We start from the raw sequence: 16,885 nt of genomic DNA on the forward strand, positions 1-16,885 counted from the left end.
GGTATCCATGTTATTTTTCTTATTCCTACTTTTCTTCTGTATTTTGTTTTTCCTTCCCTATTGCTAACGAAAGGGACAATCAGTAGCAGATTCAGAGGGGGTCAGTCCAAGTTTGTGGACTCCACAAGTGGCCCAAACCAAAATAATTTTGATCTGTTGGGTGAAGTCCTTTGTATTCTAAAACCTAAACTAAACTGTCAGCCCTTTCACCATACTCTTTTTAAGACCAAACAGTTACTATTGTTGTTTTTATAGAGCCTACAAAAAGACTGAGATGTCTTATATATATATCATTGCAGGTTCTCTAGTACCTGGCATCTAGCTGGCCTAATTCCCAGAGTATGGTCAACAACAGTCAGTGGTACAGATCCACAGATACTGTTATTTTGGCTGGACAGGTCCTGGATATGTTGAGTTTGTTTTCAAAGGAAAAAAAAGCCACATTAATCTTGGCTCAAGTGAGAAAAAAACCCCCCAATGGTTTCCAAAAGGAAAAGGGCAAACCCAGTAAGGGATGAAATGTTATTTTCAGAGGTTTAACAGACTGCTGTAAGCAGCAGAGAACATTTAAAGAAAATTTAAAACTGTTTTTAAAAACCACTGTCCAGCGGTGACCCTTTATTGTCTCAGCATAAGAAGGGTGTAATTGCTGAACCAAGGAAAATGTGTTGAATGGAGGTAATAATTCCACATGGACTATATGACCAATCTTGTTACTGGAGCAATGAATTCTTATTTCAAGAAGTGAGGCCTTGGAGTTCAAGGGTTAGCTTAACAGAGCGGGCAGTAATTTCTTCTGGACTCCAAATCTTCCTCTGGGGCAGAGCGTGCGTTCAGTGGTGACCTGTGGCTGTCAGGAGCAGCCATCTTAGGTGCTGGGTAGAGACTATCTCAGATGCATTTTGAGTCATGGGCTATGGGCCAGATCCACAACTGGTGTACATAGTCATGGATCCATTGATTTCCAGTTCACTGCAGCTGAGCAGAGCGCCTCATGTCCTGACAACACAGCATTTTTTGCATGGAGGTGGTAGTGACAGGAGGTGAAGTGGCAAATAGGAACGTCTCTGTAGACAAGACATTCTGGTTTAATTTTGAGGAAGTATTGATGATAAGCAGGGATTTGGTCTTGTTGCCTACTGAAGGCAATGGGAAAATTCTTAGTGATTTCAGTGGAGATTGGCATCAGGTCCCTTTGTGGGATGCTTGTGATCCATTTCTCCTTCTTTCCTTCCTTCCGTCCTAGGCTTGGTGGTGGACTGCAACTCCCAGCTTGTGCCGTGCCCTGGGTGCTCACCAGGCTGGTTTTTGCTTTTTTTCTTTGTGTGGGAAGTTGAAGGTGTTGTCACATGTATGTTTGGATAGAGCAGGGTAGGAATTGTTTGTTTATAGATGGCTTTGGTCTGTACAACCATGTGGCCGGTGTCCCGATGGCATAAAGGCATGTTAGGCATGATGTGTAATTCAATGAAGGTGTCTGTCACGGTGTGATGTTATGAATGTAGTGACATGGTGCTCTTGGTTTGATGGGAATTTGTTTGTCTTTGCTTTGTATATTGGACCTGGACCCCAGAGGGGTCACCGTTTTGTACCCCAAACCCCTGAATAAAGTAGATAAAAAGTCAAAGTCCTTCCTTCCTTCCCATCGATAGGCTGGATGTATTTAGATAATGCAGTCTAAGTATACATGCATCGAGAACGAAGGCCAGGTAGAATGGTCCAAGAAGATATGGGGTTAAAGGATCCAAATATTCACTGCATAGACAGTTGTGCATCTCACTTCGCTCACTTATAAGCACTGAAACCTTCAGCAACCCGTTACCATGCATAAGTACAGACAGTGAGTGACACAGGTTAGGTTTTGTTCCCCTCCTGGGCTCTAGAGTTCTTTTTCTGTGTGGAAGGAAGAATTGTTGTGTGGTTAGAGCAAGGGCATTCTTGGCTCAAGAGTCAAAAGAGACTAGCGTTGTTGAGGATCTGCTATGGTGTCTCCAGTTGGACACTTGAATATTGGAAGCATCCTATGTCTCTCATTCTGGACTGAAAATCTTGTCCATGAATCCTGGATTTTATTACTGGCTCTACCACTGTCTTACCTTGCAAAAGTCATTCCCCCTGCTCTGTACCGTAGTCCCATAATCCATAACATAGGGCTTCTTTTGCCTTCCTCCAAGAGGTGCTAAGTCCCACTGTTGGAAGTCTCTTGTGACAAAAGTGCAAATGATTGTTCATTAGGAGTTTGTCTTAGTCGTAATACTAACGAAATAGCACAATGCAAATTTTGTGCCAGATTGTTTCGTTCAGAAATAGAAATGGGTATGACCTTGGATAAACTTAAGCAAAGAAAAGGTGCCCGTGCAGGGTGGGGAGAAGGGCAGAATAGAGGAGAGGAGAAATGGTACACATCTGTGTGGGAAGGGAGCGTGTGTGTGCGTGTGTGTGTGCGCGCGTGTGCGTGTGTATTTTCACAGATACCAAATCTTAGTGACCTCCACCATCAACAACAAACAGCTCTCTGTTTGCTGCAGCACCTTTCCATCAAACCTGACATCTTGACAACAGCAGCAGTGGCATAGTTTCTTGGGCAGTTTATGAATTATGGGTGATATTTTGGATGCCAGAGACTAATCACAGCATGGTGCTGGGGAGCATTTCCTCGATAAATGTTAATTTCACAAATCATGTTTGACTTTCAGTTTATGATTTAATTTGTGACAAGGGGCTTTGGTTGAGTAGATTCCTAATGCAGCCATGAATCAAATCCTTTTTCCACAGTTTATTTAACACTGAAAATGAGTTTTCAAAAAAATAATGATGAAAATCTAGCAGTGTGGCTATGTTAACCTAACGGTCATTTCTTCTTGGTTCCATTTCTTTAATTGGGATGTTTAGAGATACAAAGCTGGTTTTAAGGCTTATGTCTTTCACTTCTTATCCAGTACATTGATTTATCTTATTTTGCCACATGCCTGCAAAATATCGTAATAGGTACATAGGGCAGAATCACAACTCCAGTTTGTAATATGGTCCTAGAACAACATAGGAGGGGTAGTCCAACATAACGTCATTTATTGCCAGTTGCTTTTATTATGTCTTATGTGACAATAGCAACAAGAGTCTTTCACAGAGGCCCTGGTGCAAGAGGTGATGTACAGACACAGCTAGAGACAGTCCTTGTCCTGAAAAATGTGTTATTTAAATAGTCAAGATGGGTGAGAAGAAGGTAGAGAACTGAGGCATAGAGGCTTTGTCAGGACCAGGATGAAGGTGGCTTAATTCATTTTGTTAATGATCTGGAAGGAGGGCTGAGCAGTGAGGTAGCAGGAATCTACAGATGGCCTAGTTAGGAAGATTAATCAAGTCCAAACAATGAGGAGCTTCACAGAGGCCTAAAGAAGCAAAGTGAATGGGCAACATAATACTAAGCTGGAGGGGAAAATTTGAACTATGTATACATCTTCAGTGTTCAAAATCAACTGTAGCAAATCAAGGAAGGGACTTGACCATCACTGTGGGGTGGCCAGGAATGACTTTCGTTCTATCTGCAGTTGCATTTAGAGAAGATAAACAGGCAGTACTGTTTCCCCATTTCAAAAAGGATACCACAGAACAAGAGTGAGTTCAGAGAAGGGTGATGAAAGTTTGCAGGAAAAACTCTTCTATGTAAAAAGATTGAAAAAAATCGGTATGGCTTACCTTAAAAAGGAGATGAGAAAGAGAGAACATAAGAAAAGTTGATAAAATAATAAATGGCATGAAAAAGGTAGAGGCGGGTGAAATTGTTCAACTGCCATTTGGAGGAAGTTTTTCACTCAAAATTGCAGATTTCATTTGACTGAAACATGTTGTAATTTTGTGCTATTTCAGTGAACTGTATAGTCAACCCCCTACCCCCCCAACTCAAAAATACTCCTTGAAAGTTGAAACAAAGTTTTTCAACTTTTTCAGGATGAAATCACAGAATTTTTCAATTATTCAGTTTATTTAGAATAAAAGTTACATAGGGTGTATCTACATGGGACATTTTACTACTCAGTAGAGTTAATTACTGCATGGTAAGCATCACTGTCTACATATGCTGACCCTTATTGTACAGTAATTTGCTCTTCTCAGCAGTTAATTCGCTACCTGCAAATGCAAGTAGAAAATTAAATGCCAAGTAATTACTGAGCGGTATGGCATGTGTAGACTGCTGATCGGGAGCAAATTTGCTCCCAGTCAGCTGTGCACCATAGGGTAGGAGATTGCTTCCTGCCCCCAGAAGCTACCTACTGCCAGGATGGATTCTGCCGCCAGAGCCCGGGTGGGGACAATGTCCCCCTGCCCCAGCAGCAGGGAGCTCCTAGCCCCTGCTTCATATCGTGTAGGGGCTGGGAGATTACTCCCAGCTCCACAGTTGCAGAGCAGGGGCTGGGAGATTGTTCCCACTCCCAGCTCCGCAATTGCAAAACAGGAAACTAGGAGCTTATTCCCAGCCTCAGATCCATGATTGCATTCACAGAATCAAGGGGCTGGGAGCTCCCTGCATGGGGAGAGTTCCCCACCCAGCCTGGAGCTGGCTAGGACCTCCTCCTGACCAGAATAATTCCTGACCAGCCCCAGGCTGCACAGGGAAGTCTGCACATGCAGCCAGAAGGTGGATGGCAACTGTCTCATTTCAGGTGACCCCCAGGCAACTCCAGGTTGCACATGCCGACTTCCCTATGCAGCCCAGGGCTGGCTGGGAACTGTCCTGGTCAGAGGCAGGTCCCAGACCTGCAGATTTTCCTGGCCTGTGCCCTGATCAGGCAATTGAGGCATGGCATTTAGAAAAAGCTGTGGGGGAGGGGCAGATCCCAGGTCCCTGCTCCAATCTGCTAGTGGGGCAGCTAGCAGTAAGCCCCCTGCCTGGGCAGGGATTCCCTACCCAGCCAGGTGGCTCACTGCTAGCTGACCCATTGGGAGATTGGGGCATGGGGCTGGGACTTGCCCCTCTCCTGCAGGTCTTTCCAAGCCTTCTGCCCCCAACTGGGAAGCTGGGCATGGGGACATTTTCCCCACCAGGGCTATGTCACTGGAGCCTGTCCTGGCAGCAGGCAGCTCCCGGGAACAAGGAGCAGTCTCCCAGTCCCAGCCAGGAGATAACTGGCTCCTGGCTTTGTGCTCCCTGCCAGACACTGGCTGCTGCAGGGGGCTGGTGTAGGGCCAGAGTGCACAGAAACAAACTGCTGCTAGGAGCAGCAAATCTTCTCCTGAATCCCCCCATGTATAGATACCTGCCCAGGATGGGTTTACGCTAGAGTAATTTACTCTAGCGTAAACCCATCTTGCAGCATTTGCACATGTAGATACACCCATAAATTCTGAATTATTTAAATTATTATGAATAAAGGTAACATAAATTTTGAGACACATATCAGTTCTACTGATATGTTTTTCTTTTATTCAAAATAATTTTTAAAAAATATACTGACCTTTTTCATTGTCAAGTTGCTAAGATTTGTTTTGTTTGGGATCCAAAGGAAAAGAGTGTTTGTTTGTTTAGACTTGTGGGTTTGATCAGGGAACCAAAATGTTAATTATTCAATCCCCTAAATCAGGAGCTTTTGCTCTTTCTTTCTCAGGGCCCCAGAATGAGATGACATTCAGTGAAACTGAAACATAGAACATTCAAAACTGATGAAAAGAAACCCTATTTTGTTTGATTCAGTGCTAGCTAGTCTGTGTAATTCATTGTCACAGAATTTCTTTAAGGTGAAGAATTTTACCAGATTTAAACAAGGGGCAAATGTTTAGGGGATTAGCCCTATTTTTCTATTATTTTAAGTTATCCAGATAACTATAGGTTTATAACTCTTAGTTAAAACAAAAAGTTCTGGAAGGGATGGAAAAACATCTGTGATTTAGGATTTAAGATAATTTGTGATGATCAGTGTTTGGGATATAACTTACTGAAGGTGGATTACTTCTCATCTACCTACTGCTGGGTGCTTCCATCCTTCTCTAAAGCATCTAGTGCTGGCCACTGTTGGAGACAGGTCACTGGACTAGGTGGGCCTTAGGTCTGATGCAACAGTTCCTGTTGTGGGGGGGAGAAAGTGTGCGCATGCACAAGCACTCAGCCCCCCAAACCATATTTTTTTCTTCTGCCTATAACTGAGAGCAGCGAGGGGTATGCATCCATGCCACTGCACCACACCTGGATCCACCTATGATGCCAAGCCCATCATCAGAAACAGTATCCAGCCAGCTGCAGTAGTCCCCTCACCACTCAGTCTTTACTTCATCCCTGTTCTGCTTACCTGTAGAGTCGAGTCTCAGGCATGCTGCCCTGATGCAGGGTATGTTTAAATGTCACAGCTCAAGTTCTGAAGTAAACAAAGGTCAGACTGTTATAGCTGTAAGCACATCTCCTCACAAAACAGGAGCTTCCCAGGGGATCTAGATGCAAAGAGCAGGGAATAGCAAGGAGAGAGAAGATTTGTGCATGCATCTAGAGTCTGGGTCTGTATATTGTATAAAAGAAATAAGTGTGTGGGTGCATTACAGATGTATTTCTTCTTTGGATTTCTGGTGACTTGTACATCATCCTTGTGGTTTGATACCTCCAGAACCCCTTAAATCCTTGATGGACTGACAGTCTCTCACTCCACAGCTGCATCCTTATGCTTTACACAGCTCCCAGCTGCTTATGATGTGTTTGTTGCCTGCTGTATGCGTACACACAGATTTTCATTACACAGAAGATAACACACTATCTCCTACGGAAATCAGAGAGTAGATTCTGTGCCCCACCTCCTGCAGAGCGTATAAAGAAGCTCCCACACAAACTGACCCTAGGTAGAAAGGATGCATGTACATAGCAGACAGGTAGAAGGGAGCAGCTCACACACCATTAACAGCACCAACATTGTAAGTGAGCAAGAGTTGTGCTCTTGCAAAGACTTGTGAATTAAATAAGGGAAAATATAAAACCTAACACTCCTCAAGCATGGAATAGATGGTGCATATTTTTCTAGGGAGCAATTTTAAAACATATTTTAAAGTCCCTGATATGCAGCTTACTATTTCATGGGTCTGTCTTTCCTTCTGACCTTGCAAAAGCAACTAACCAGTTATTTAAAGTTCTGTTAGCATAGCAACTTCAGTGCCAACATACAGCTCAGAATAGGAGTATATTCCTGTTTCCAAAGGATATTCGCCTAGTAGAATTTAGCAATAAAACTCCTTCATGGGAGGGCTGAAGGCACTGGCTCTCTCTGTATGTCTATTTTAGTTATTTATCTAAATTAAATAATCTGCTTTTTGGCCCTGTATGCACTGAGTTTGGATATTAGGTTAATGCTTGCCTAGCGGGATGCAGCTGGACAAGCAGCAGCACGGACGCTAGCATGTAAATGGGTCTAGGCTCTTTGTCCCACTTCTACTCCTGTTCTTTCCCTGTGGCTGTTTTTTAAAATCTTCATAACTCAGGAAAGCCACTTACAAAATACATGTTAATTAACTCCCCATTTCCCCATAAATCCGATAATGGCTACTAAGAGAGGTACTTCACATCCATGCAGCGTGTCCCCGTGTCCTAAATATAGGTAGAAGCCCCAGCCTTGCAGTGCCTTATGTTTTTGAGAAGGATCTGATTCAGTGTGCTTAGGAGCTTATTGAGAGCAGTGGCTGATCATTGGTGGTGGATGGGTCATTTTCGACCTGGGGGGATGTGGGCAGTGGGGTCCCCCAGGGCTCGGTCCTTGGGCCTGCACTGTTCAACATCTTCATCAGTGACTTGGACGAAGGGGTAAAAAGCACCCTGTTCAAATTTGCCGATGACACTAAGATGTGGGGGGATGTGGGCATGCTAGAAGGGAGAAATAGGCTACAATTGGACCTAGACAGGTTACAAGGGTGGGCGGACGAAAATAGGATGGGATTCAACACCGACAAGTGCAAAGTGATGCACCTGGGGAGAAACAACCGGCACCATACCTACAGGCTGGGGAGCTCCCTTCTTGTCAGTACAGAAGCGGAAAAGGATCTTGGAGTCATCATTGACTCCAAGATGAACATGGGCTGGCAGTGTGGGGATGCAGTCTGGAAGGCCAACTGCACCTTGTCATGCATCCACAGATGCATCTCGAGTAGGTCCAAGGAGGTGATCCTCCCCCTCTATGTGGCACTGGTCAGGCCGCAGCTGGAGTACTGAGTCCAGTTCTGGGCGCCGCACTTCAAGAGGGATGTCGACAGCATGGAGAGGGTCCAGAGGAGGGCCCCTCGATGGCTGGGGGCCTCGGTGGGCAGCCCTATGAGGAGAGGCTGCAGGACCTGAACCTGTTCAACCTCCACAAGAGAAGGTTGAGGGGGATCTAGTGGCCTGTTACAAACTAGTCAGGGGGGATCAGCAGTGCCCTGTTCCCCTGAGCACTGTGAGGAGTGACCAGGTATAATGGTCACAAGCTGGCAGAGGGTAAATTCAGGCTAGATATCAGGAGGCGCTACTTCACAGTTAGGGCAGCTAGGATCTGGAACCAACTTCCAAGAGAAGTGGTGCTGGCTCCTACCCTGGGGGTCTTTAAGAGGAAGGTAGATGTACACCTTGCTGGGGTCGTTTGACCCCAGTACTCTTTCCTGCCATGGCAGGGGGTCGGACTAGATGATCTACTCAGGTCCCTTCCAACCCTAGAAACTATGAAACTATACCATGGAGCAGTCACAGGTAGTATTAGCATGCTACCTCCTCACTTCCAAACAGTTTGGCAACCATAGACAAAAGTACTGTAGAGACCTTGTAACTAGATGTAACCATAAAGCCCTGGAAAAGTCATGGAGACTATATGAGTAAAGAAGTACTTTCTCTGCCTGGTGTATCATGAGGCTTCACAAAGCTTTGAGGTCGAAATTGGTCATACCTTAACAGTGCAGTAAGGTGCAATAGGCATTATGTATTCAGAAACCAAGCACAGGTCTAGAAGGCTGGAAACTGGGATCCTGTCCTGAAATCTGACATTGAATTGGACCTCAATCTTGATCAATACAGGGAGGGTCTTCCTCACTTGTGTAAATGATGTGGGGTTGAATTTAAGTGTTTGGCAACTACAACTGGACCACTTTTTCAGGCCAGCTCAGTTCCCATTTTAAACATCTGAATAAGGGTTGAATCTGTAAAGTTTTCAGTTTGCAGCAGCTCCCATTGTGACAATTCTGTGAGATTTTCAAGAGAGCTGAGTACCCATTATCATTAATGACATGTAAGTATTGACAGAGAGGGGGCACAACTCAGTGCCATCACCCCCACTGCTGGTGAGTGCTGACTCTGGCCAGGCTGCAGTCCCACACCCCACTGTCAGCACAGAAATCTGGTGGGGGGGCATGTCCCCCCCATGCCTCTACCCCCACACATTGCATATGCTCAGTATACTGACTTGTGAAAATCTGATCCTGGTAACCATCCAGACATGAGCACCAAATATAAAGTGCTATAGTTTTCAAGAATTATTACAACTGGTGACAGATACAGGCAGGTGGGGAAGGCTGCTTGACCCCCAGTAGTCTGAGGCACTAGGTGGAAGAGGAAGGGGGGAACATAACATTTATTTTCTCATGTTTCTGGGTGGGAGCTCAAGCCAGATAGAGCAAGTTGACTTTAAACCCCTAAATTTGAGCTTGACCCTTGTTACTGCTGTTCAGAGCCTGGCAGAAACATTACATCTACATTTATATTTTGGAAAACATATGTCAGTAAAAACATGTGTCAGTAAAAAGTTTGCAGTTGATAAAAAGTATGCAGATTGTCAGTAAAAAAAGCCAAACGTTTCAGGTTGGCAACCCTGGACATCACCATTGGGTATGAAACTAAATCTTCTTACGAGACTTAGAACCTTCTGTTTTCAGAGATGAGACTGCTACACAGTGCGCCATCTAACAAAACCAAATTACCCTTCCACCTCTGTGCAACTCACATATCTGGCATGGGCAAGATCAGTTGACAGCAGGTGTGGAAGATGTATTGCTCCAGGGGTGTTGGCAGAGGCATTCATGCCGCCAGTGCACTCCAGCTTGTTTTTCTTTTAATTGTTTATCTGTCTTGAAAACTAATGTGAGATGAAAGAGGATGCAAGGGGCCATGCTCATTTCCTTTTTATTGGTAGTCATAGGTTCTGAGATGAGACCCACCTGTGGGAAAACCCTGTGTGGGTTTCAAAAGGAAGAGCGCAGATGTAAACAGGCAGAGGAGATCAGTGGGCTCAGCACTGAAGAATGAACTCTCAGCCAGGGAGTTTCTTCTTGTTCTGCCCTTAGGGTTTTCAAGTGCATCCTCTACAGCAGGAGAGAGCAAACACTAGTTCATATGATTAGAAGACAAACGGAAAAAAAAATCTTGGCCTGGGTTACAAGCAGGGGAACTGTTTATAACCATCACCTTACAGTCCCTTTTTTGTTTGGAGAACTGTTTTTACAGAGCATCTCAAATTCCACCTTAAAGCTGGATTGAACCTTCAGCTCATGGCTGAGCCTGGTACATCTATATGGGTTTCAGTCTCCTTAACTCCTTACTTGCTGGGAAGGAAATAGGCAGGGCCATGGTATGGGTAAGGGCTTCAAGGAGTGGTTTCGAACATTTTTAGACCCAAGGCATCCCTGGTTAGTCTCAAGACACCTCTTGGAAAATGCCACCTCTTAGTTTTCACTCCTTTATGGAAAAATAATAGAGCGATTCTTTTGTTGCCAGGAACTCAGGAAGGCCATAACAGGTCAGAATATTTTCGACACTTTGGATTCCTATTTGAAATCTCTAGGTTTATCTTGTAATTATGTGCAAGGTGCTGATATTATGTAGCACCTACAACACCCTTAAAAGGGTCTCACAGTACCCAGCGTGCCATGACATCCCCGTTGAGAATCCCTGGCTTAGAGAGAAGCATGTCTGTAAATGAAAGGTTACAAAGCTTTTAAGACGAGTTGAGGGTGCTTTCCAGTTGCTGGGTCAGCCACAAGCAGATCTGTGACAGGGAACAAAACAATATGCTAGTTAATAGGTGTTGCCTCAGCCTTGCCCAGCCTGTGCCGAGGATTCCTCTGCCTGGATCCATTCCACGTGCCTGTGTAGGGAATTGCTGCAGAGTTTTGGCATGCACGACTACACACTGGAAATAGCAACCCAGGCAGCACTCAGAACACCTTTCATCCCCAATAAATCAAAAGTAGAAACAGCACAACAGCATAATTCCCCCCATCATCACCACCAAAAATAAACCCCTCCATACCCAAACATAATTAGCAACCAAATGAAAACGCCCATCCAACAAGCAGATCCGAGGAGAAACGGGTCCTTTAGGGAAAAAAAAAAACCACATGCATTTCTCGCCAGCAGAAAAAAAGAACTAAAAGACTGAAATAAAATAAAAACTTATGGCTCAGTGCCAAATTAGGGTTTAAAAATTCATGCCCGCCATAAGAATTTATATAACTGCTGAATAATTTATAGGCTATGCCAATAACAAGGGGCTTAATATCTGATAGAGATTATTTAATCAATAGAAAAACAGTGCAGCAAAAAAAGCCATCAGAGAACTACAACATGTCAATCCTGGCTGGACACTTTTTAACCCTTCCCCAGCTGGATTGTAGCTTCTAAGCCATTTTGCAGACAAAGCAGGGGGACAAAGGAGAAAACTGTAAGCTCTTTTCCAGAGATTTGGTATTGTTGACTGCTCCCTTGCCAGCGCACAGCAGCTTTGAAATGTAATGAGTTTTCTAGTTCTCGGCTGAGTAGGTCGAAAGTAGGATTTGCTTTCCAATGAGTAATACACCGAGACTGTTGAGGAGAGGACCTACTATTACTCTTGGACTTCTCTGAGACAGATGGATTGTGCTTAGCATTTGGCATTCCTGATAAAGCTCAACAGCTGATGTTCTGGTAGCCTAATTTCATGGTAGTTTTTAAAAATGTAAGTACTAGTGGCCTTGTGGAAGGCAAAGAGCTATCACTGTGTCTCTGAGTATATCTGGGATTCCTATTTGACTTGTGGCTCTCATGCTGCTTTTCATCGAGCATCTGTGCTAACTCCAGAGTGCCCATTGTCTGTGCTCTTACCTGGTCTTCACATCCTTCCCACCCCTGTCCTGTAACAGCCAAAGGATAAGTTGGAAGACAAGGGCCAGTTTTGGTAATCAGTAAAGGACTGCATCTGGAGGCTGAACATCGCCACAGTGCAGCCAAATCTCAAACCTTGTTGTTCAGAACCTGTGGGCACCAGCTCTCCTGGATGAGCCCAAAGGGAGACTTCTCCTATTTGGATAAGTAGGAGCTGTGCTTATTTTCACTGTCTTGAAAAGTCATTCCTGACCGCTCTTCAGAGCCTGTTGCCTCTTACTCAAATGTGAATATGGAGTCTTAGTTTTGGTCAAACAAGACCATTATGACCCTCTGTTCAGACTTGCTGCACAGCACGGGCCATAGGAGAGCTACCCTTTCCTTCCTAAAAACTGTGATATAATGTTGCTGCGGTATTTTGCCACAGAAATAGCTGTCCTTTCAAGTGGGTTAATAGTCTCTACCTCAACAGTTACTCAGCTCTGGATCTCCCTTTCATCATATCCAGACTCTGAAGTGTTGTTCTGTCGGTCGCCAACCAAAAAAGGGAGCTGCTTGGAAGTGAATTACCTGATGCTCCTAGAGGAAACAAAGAGGATTCTTGTTTGGCAATCAGAAGCATTTAGAGGAGAGAGGACATGGGTACAGGTTGGAGGAAAGTAGCGTCTGCACTGTGTACTGAGGATAAGGCTGGCCTTTGCTAAGATAATCTGGGCCCTATCAGATCCTTTGCTGCCTCTAGATCATTGGTTCTCAGCCTCATTGGGCTTGCAGTGCCCTTTGTAGGACTTGAGGCACCCCTCTATAACTTTTGGGAATTGAGTAGCACCCACTTTTAAAAAACAATTCATTATTACAATGCTTGCCTCCTTGCAGAGGGGCTAGGCATTGCGGATGGTATAGGGGCCAGACAGGGACAAGCCTGCGCTTGCTCTTACTTGCTTATCTCTTCACACATCATGGCACCTCTCAAACATCTGATGGCACCCCAGGGTGCAATGGCACTCTGGTTGAGAATCCTGATCTAGATGTTCCACAGTGTCTTCCTTTGCCAGCAGGGCTTCCTGCAGAGCCGTGCAGCTGCACGGAGCCCAGTGCTGCACTCCACAGCTGTAGGGGCAGCAAAGTAAAACTCCTTGAAGGAGTTTTAGTTTGCTGCAGCCCAAGTCATTTAAAGTGCAATACAGCACCGAATTTCCTACAGTGGCTGGAATTAATGTGTAATACACTGCCGAGGTGTGCAAACACTGACACCATCAAAGTGGTGCAAAAGCGTTTAGCCCGCCTTAAAGTGTCGTGCACACACGCCTCTTGTTTCATTTACACGCAGCCAAAGTTATCTGTAATAACTGCTACAGCCCTGTGGGGTCTGAAATTCAAGCCAGTGAGATACCATCTCACCCTGTGTGCCATGAGAACACAGCTGGGATGTGCTACAGACTTCTTACCAATTAAACACACTGGACAAGAAGTTCTCACCTATGCATTCACTCCTTATCAGTCTATCACAGCAAAGATCTAGTTCTTTGTAAGATATTCTATTCGATTTAGCTTTTATCTGATTTTGTTTTCCTTGTGGTGGTAGAGAGTAGCAGAGGAAATGGATTCTATTTGATTTTATTCCTGGCCAAATCACTCCAGTTTATTTTTTAATTGCACTCATTCTGAGTCATCTATATAAGTTATTCTTTTTACATTTTGTTAGTCAGATGCCTTCAAGCTACAGCTGAAAACTCTTCAAGAAACTTCACATTATAATAAATAATAGCGTGAGCGTTCCATCTGAAAAGTGCTTTCAGATTTTTCTGAGATCAGAGATGATGGCCAGTATGAGAGCATATATCCACAAATCAGGAGCTCTAAGTCAGTTCTTAAAAGGTCACAGCAAGTCAAGAAAATAACTAACTGCCTTTTCTGTGGTTCTTTTTCACCTTATGTGAAATATGGATTGCAGGGACCATAGGAAATTAAGGCTGGAAGGGACCACTTGAGGTCATATAATCCAGCCCCCTGCTCAAGGCACTATCATCCCTGACTAAACCATCCCAGCCAAATGTCCATCTAACCTGCTCTTGAAAACTTCCAAGGATAGAAATTCCACAGTTGTTCTAGGTGGCCTATTCAAATGCTTGACTACCCCCCAAAAAATATTGGACCTAGGTCTCCTACATGGGAGGCAGGAATTCTACTACTGAACCAATAAAAAAATCTCCCTATTTTACAAGGAAGTAGTGAGGCTTGGTAAGGCTTATGAGATCTTTGATAGAAAGTGATGGAAGTGCAGATAGTATGTATTATAAATTTGAAGTGTTGGTGACGACAATTATAGTGTTGTTATTTTGCATATAGAATGCTTAATAGCATTCTTTGCACTTCCATATCAGCTTTCATCCAAAAACCTCAATTTGCTTCGTGCTCTATTGTACAATAAAAATAGCAATGATAATAATAATAATCCTGTTGCCCCAAAGGGTCTAATTTGTGTAAGGGTAGATGTCTCATAAATGCTGTTGGTCTTTAGACCTGGGAAAATACTAACTGCATTTTGACACAGTGCTATAGTGGTGGGCTGGTGAAAGAAATAATGGGGTAATATACTGTGTCATGTTCTCAGGCATTTCTGCTGAGGGTTTTCAAACACCTTATCTGTTTCTATAACTCTAAAACTGGGGTGTTCTTCCTAGATATTGCATCCTGACTACTTGTGGTATATAGACCTGGTATCTTCTGTGCCTTTCAGCCTTTGCATAAATGCTGGGTTTCCTTAAATTACTCTAGGTTCTCTTATTCTATAGGAATGCAGCCCCATGGAGCTGCACTGCCTACATAAGGCTCTCTTTCAGGACATGCAACACACTCATAGTGTGCTATATATTGCCATGCAGCCAACCAGCTCTAACGATAGTCTTAAGGAGTGGATAAGGAGTGAAGTCAGTGTTTAGTGCACTGGTTCCGCACAATCCAAATCAGGGTTGCAGGGGGTCCTCAGTAGGGTCGTGAAGGGCCCACACACACGTGCACATTCATGTATGCAGCCTTGGAGCAGCGGGCAGGTGGGCGGGGTGGGGCCACCACACACAAAGGGAGCAATGGCAGCTCCTCCACTCCAACCCCTGGGTCACTGCCACCACACTCCACTCAGAGCAGCCCCTGCAGTGCCAGGTTGGGAAGTCCTGTTGATGGCCAAATTAGGGTTGCACCAAAAAAAGGTTTGGAACCACTGGTATAGTGTGGGGGCATCTACACAAGATGCTGTCTGCGAAGTTCCCCAATTAGCTCTGCAGTAAAGCGTCTCTGTCTACACATGCGGAGGTATTAGGCCGAAGTAAACTAATTAACTCCACCATTGGTTTGTACTGCCCAATACAAGTACTGTCCTACAGCAGAGTTATTAACTCTACTGCAACGCACATGTAGATGGTGACCAGGGCTGGCTGGGGCATAAGGGTTCTACAGTGCAGAGGCTGCCTGCCAGCTAGCCCCGCACTGGAGCAAACTTGTGCCCCAGCCAGCCACTCCACAGCATGTTGAGCCAGTCAGGATGACCCCCTGGACACTTTATCAGCTGGAACTGTGCCACCCCAGCTCAACATGCTGTGGTTTTGGGTACACATATAAACACAGCACTCAGGAGCAATAAGCTCCAATGCAAACTGCACCAGAGTTTACTGTGTCACATTAATATTCATTTGTAGACATGCCCTGTATAATCAAAATGACCTAGTCACAGAGCAAGATCCCAGCATACGAGGTGCTGTACACAAACAGAACAAAATGATGACTTCCATCCCAGCCAACCTATAATCTGAGGGCCTTGTCACACATTACACTTAAAGCATGTTTTATTTGGATTGTAGTAAGCATTGCTACAATAAGATTTCTGAGCAATCACATAGTAATGCTTACTGTGATCTAAATAAAACGTCCTAAACACTGGAACCCTTGAAGACACCAAAATGCTACAGGGGCTGGGACTGACAAAGAGCTGTTTTTCAGTCCCGGCCTCACTACCACATCAGAGTCTCCTGGTCACATTACCTCTGTGGAGCAGTCGGACATCAGCTCAACAAGTGCTAGGTATTACAATCTGAAGATACTCCTTGCTGGAAATGTCCTAACTTTGCTGTGCTACAATAGCATTTAGCACATCTTACTTCTTGTATACTAGGGTTGTAAGTGCAGTTAACACATGCTAGGTGTAATATGCAACAAGGCTTTGTGGAAGTCAGCTCCTCCCAAACTTGAGAGGCAACATAGGATAAAAAACAAAGGTGCATGTTTGAAAGTTTGACAAAAGGGTGAGGGAGGCTCCCATCCTAGGCCAATCAGAGACAGGAGTCAAGCTCCCACGGCTAGATGAGAAATGATAGGTGGGGAAAATATAGGTCATGAAGGGCCCTGACAGTGCAGACAAGTAGCTCATTTTTGATGCAATAGAGAAGGGAGAACTGGTGGAGAGACACAAAGAGGTAGCCGAAGTGATGGGCTGAAGAAATTAACTTCATAGCACTATCCTGGAATCTATTTGGGCATTTGACTGGGTACTGATCTGGGCATTTGTAGATGACATGGGTTTAATTCTCCCTAAATTGAAGCGGCGATTTTTAAAAACACTGCTTCAATTTAAGGCAAAGTAAACCCCCATGTCATGTACACCCATTTTGGAGCCCCATCCTTACCTGCCTTTCCAGCAGCGGGGAGGATAGAGTGAGCTGCTGGTGGACAGAGCGGTTCCTGAGCTGCAGGGTGGGGCTGGTGCTTCCCTCTGTGGCAGTGGCAGCACCTGCCCACAGGCATCCAGCTCGTGCAGTCCCGGGGGGC

General features: G+C 44.7%; 1 protein-coding gene across 5 annotated transcripts in view; it reads left to right on the forward strand.

Moving 5' to 3' along the window:
• Positions 1–16,885, forward strand: part of BRSK2 (BR serine/threonine kinase 2) — a 488,884-nt gene that overhangs the window by 335,045 nt on the left and 136,954 nt on the right. The gene's annotated exons all lie outside the window — the stretch shown is intronic.

Source organism: Crocodylus porosus, unplaced genomic scaffold (assembly GCF_001723895.1).
Source record: "Crocodylus porosus isolate Cpor-Errol unplaced genomic scaffold, CroPor_comp1, whole genome shotgun sequence".
NCBI lineage: Eukaryota > Metazoa > Chordata > Crocodylia > Crocodylidae > Crocodylus > Crocodylus porosus.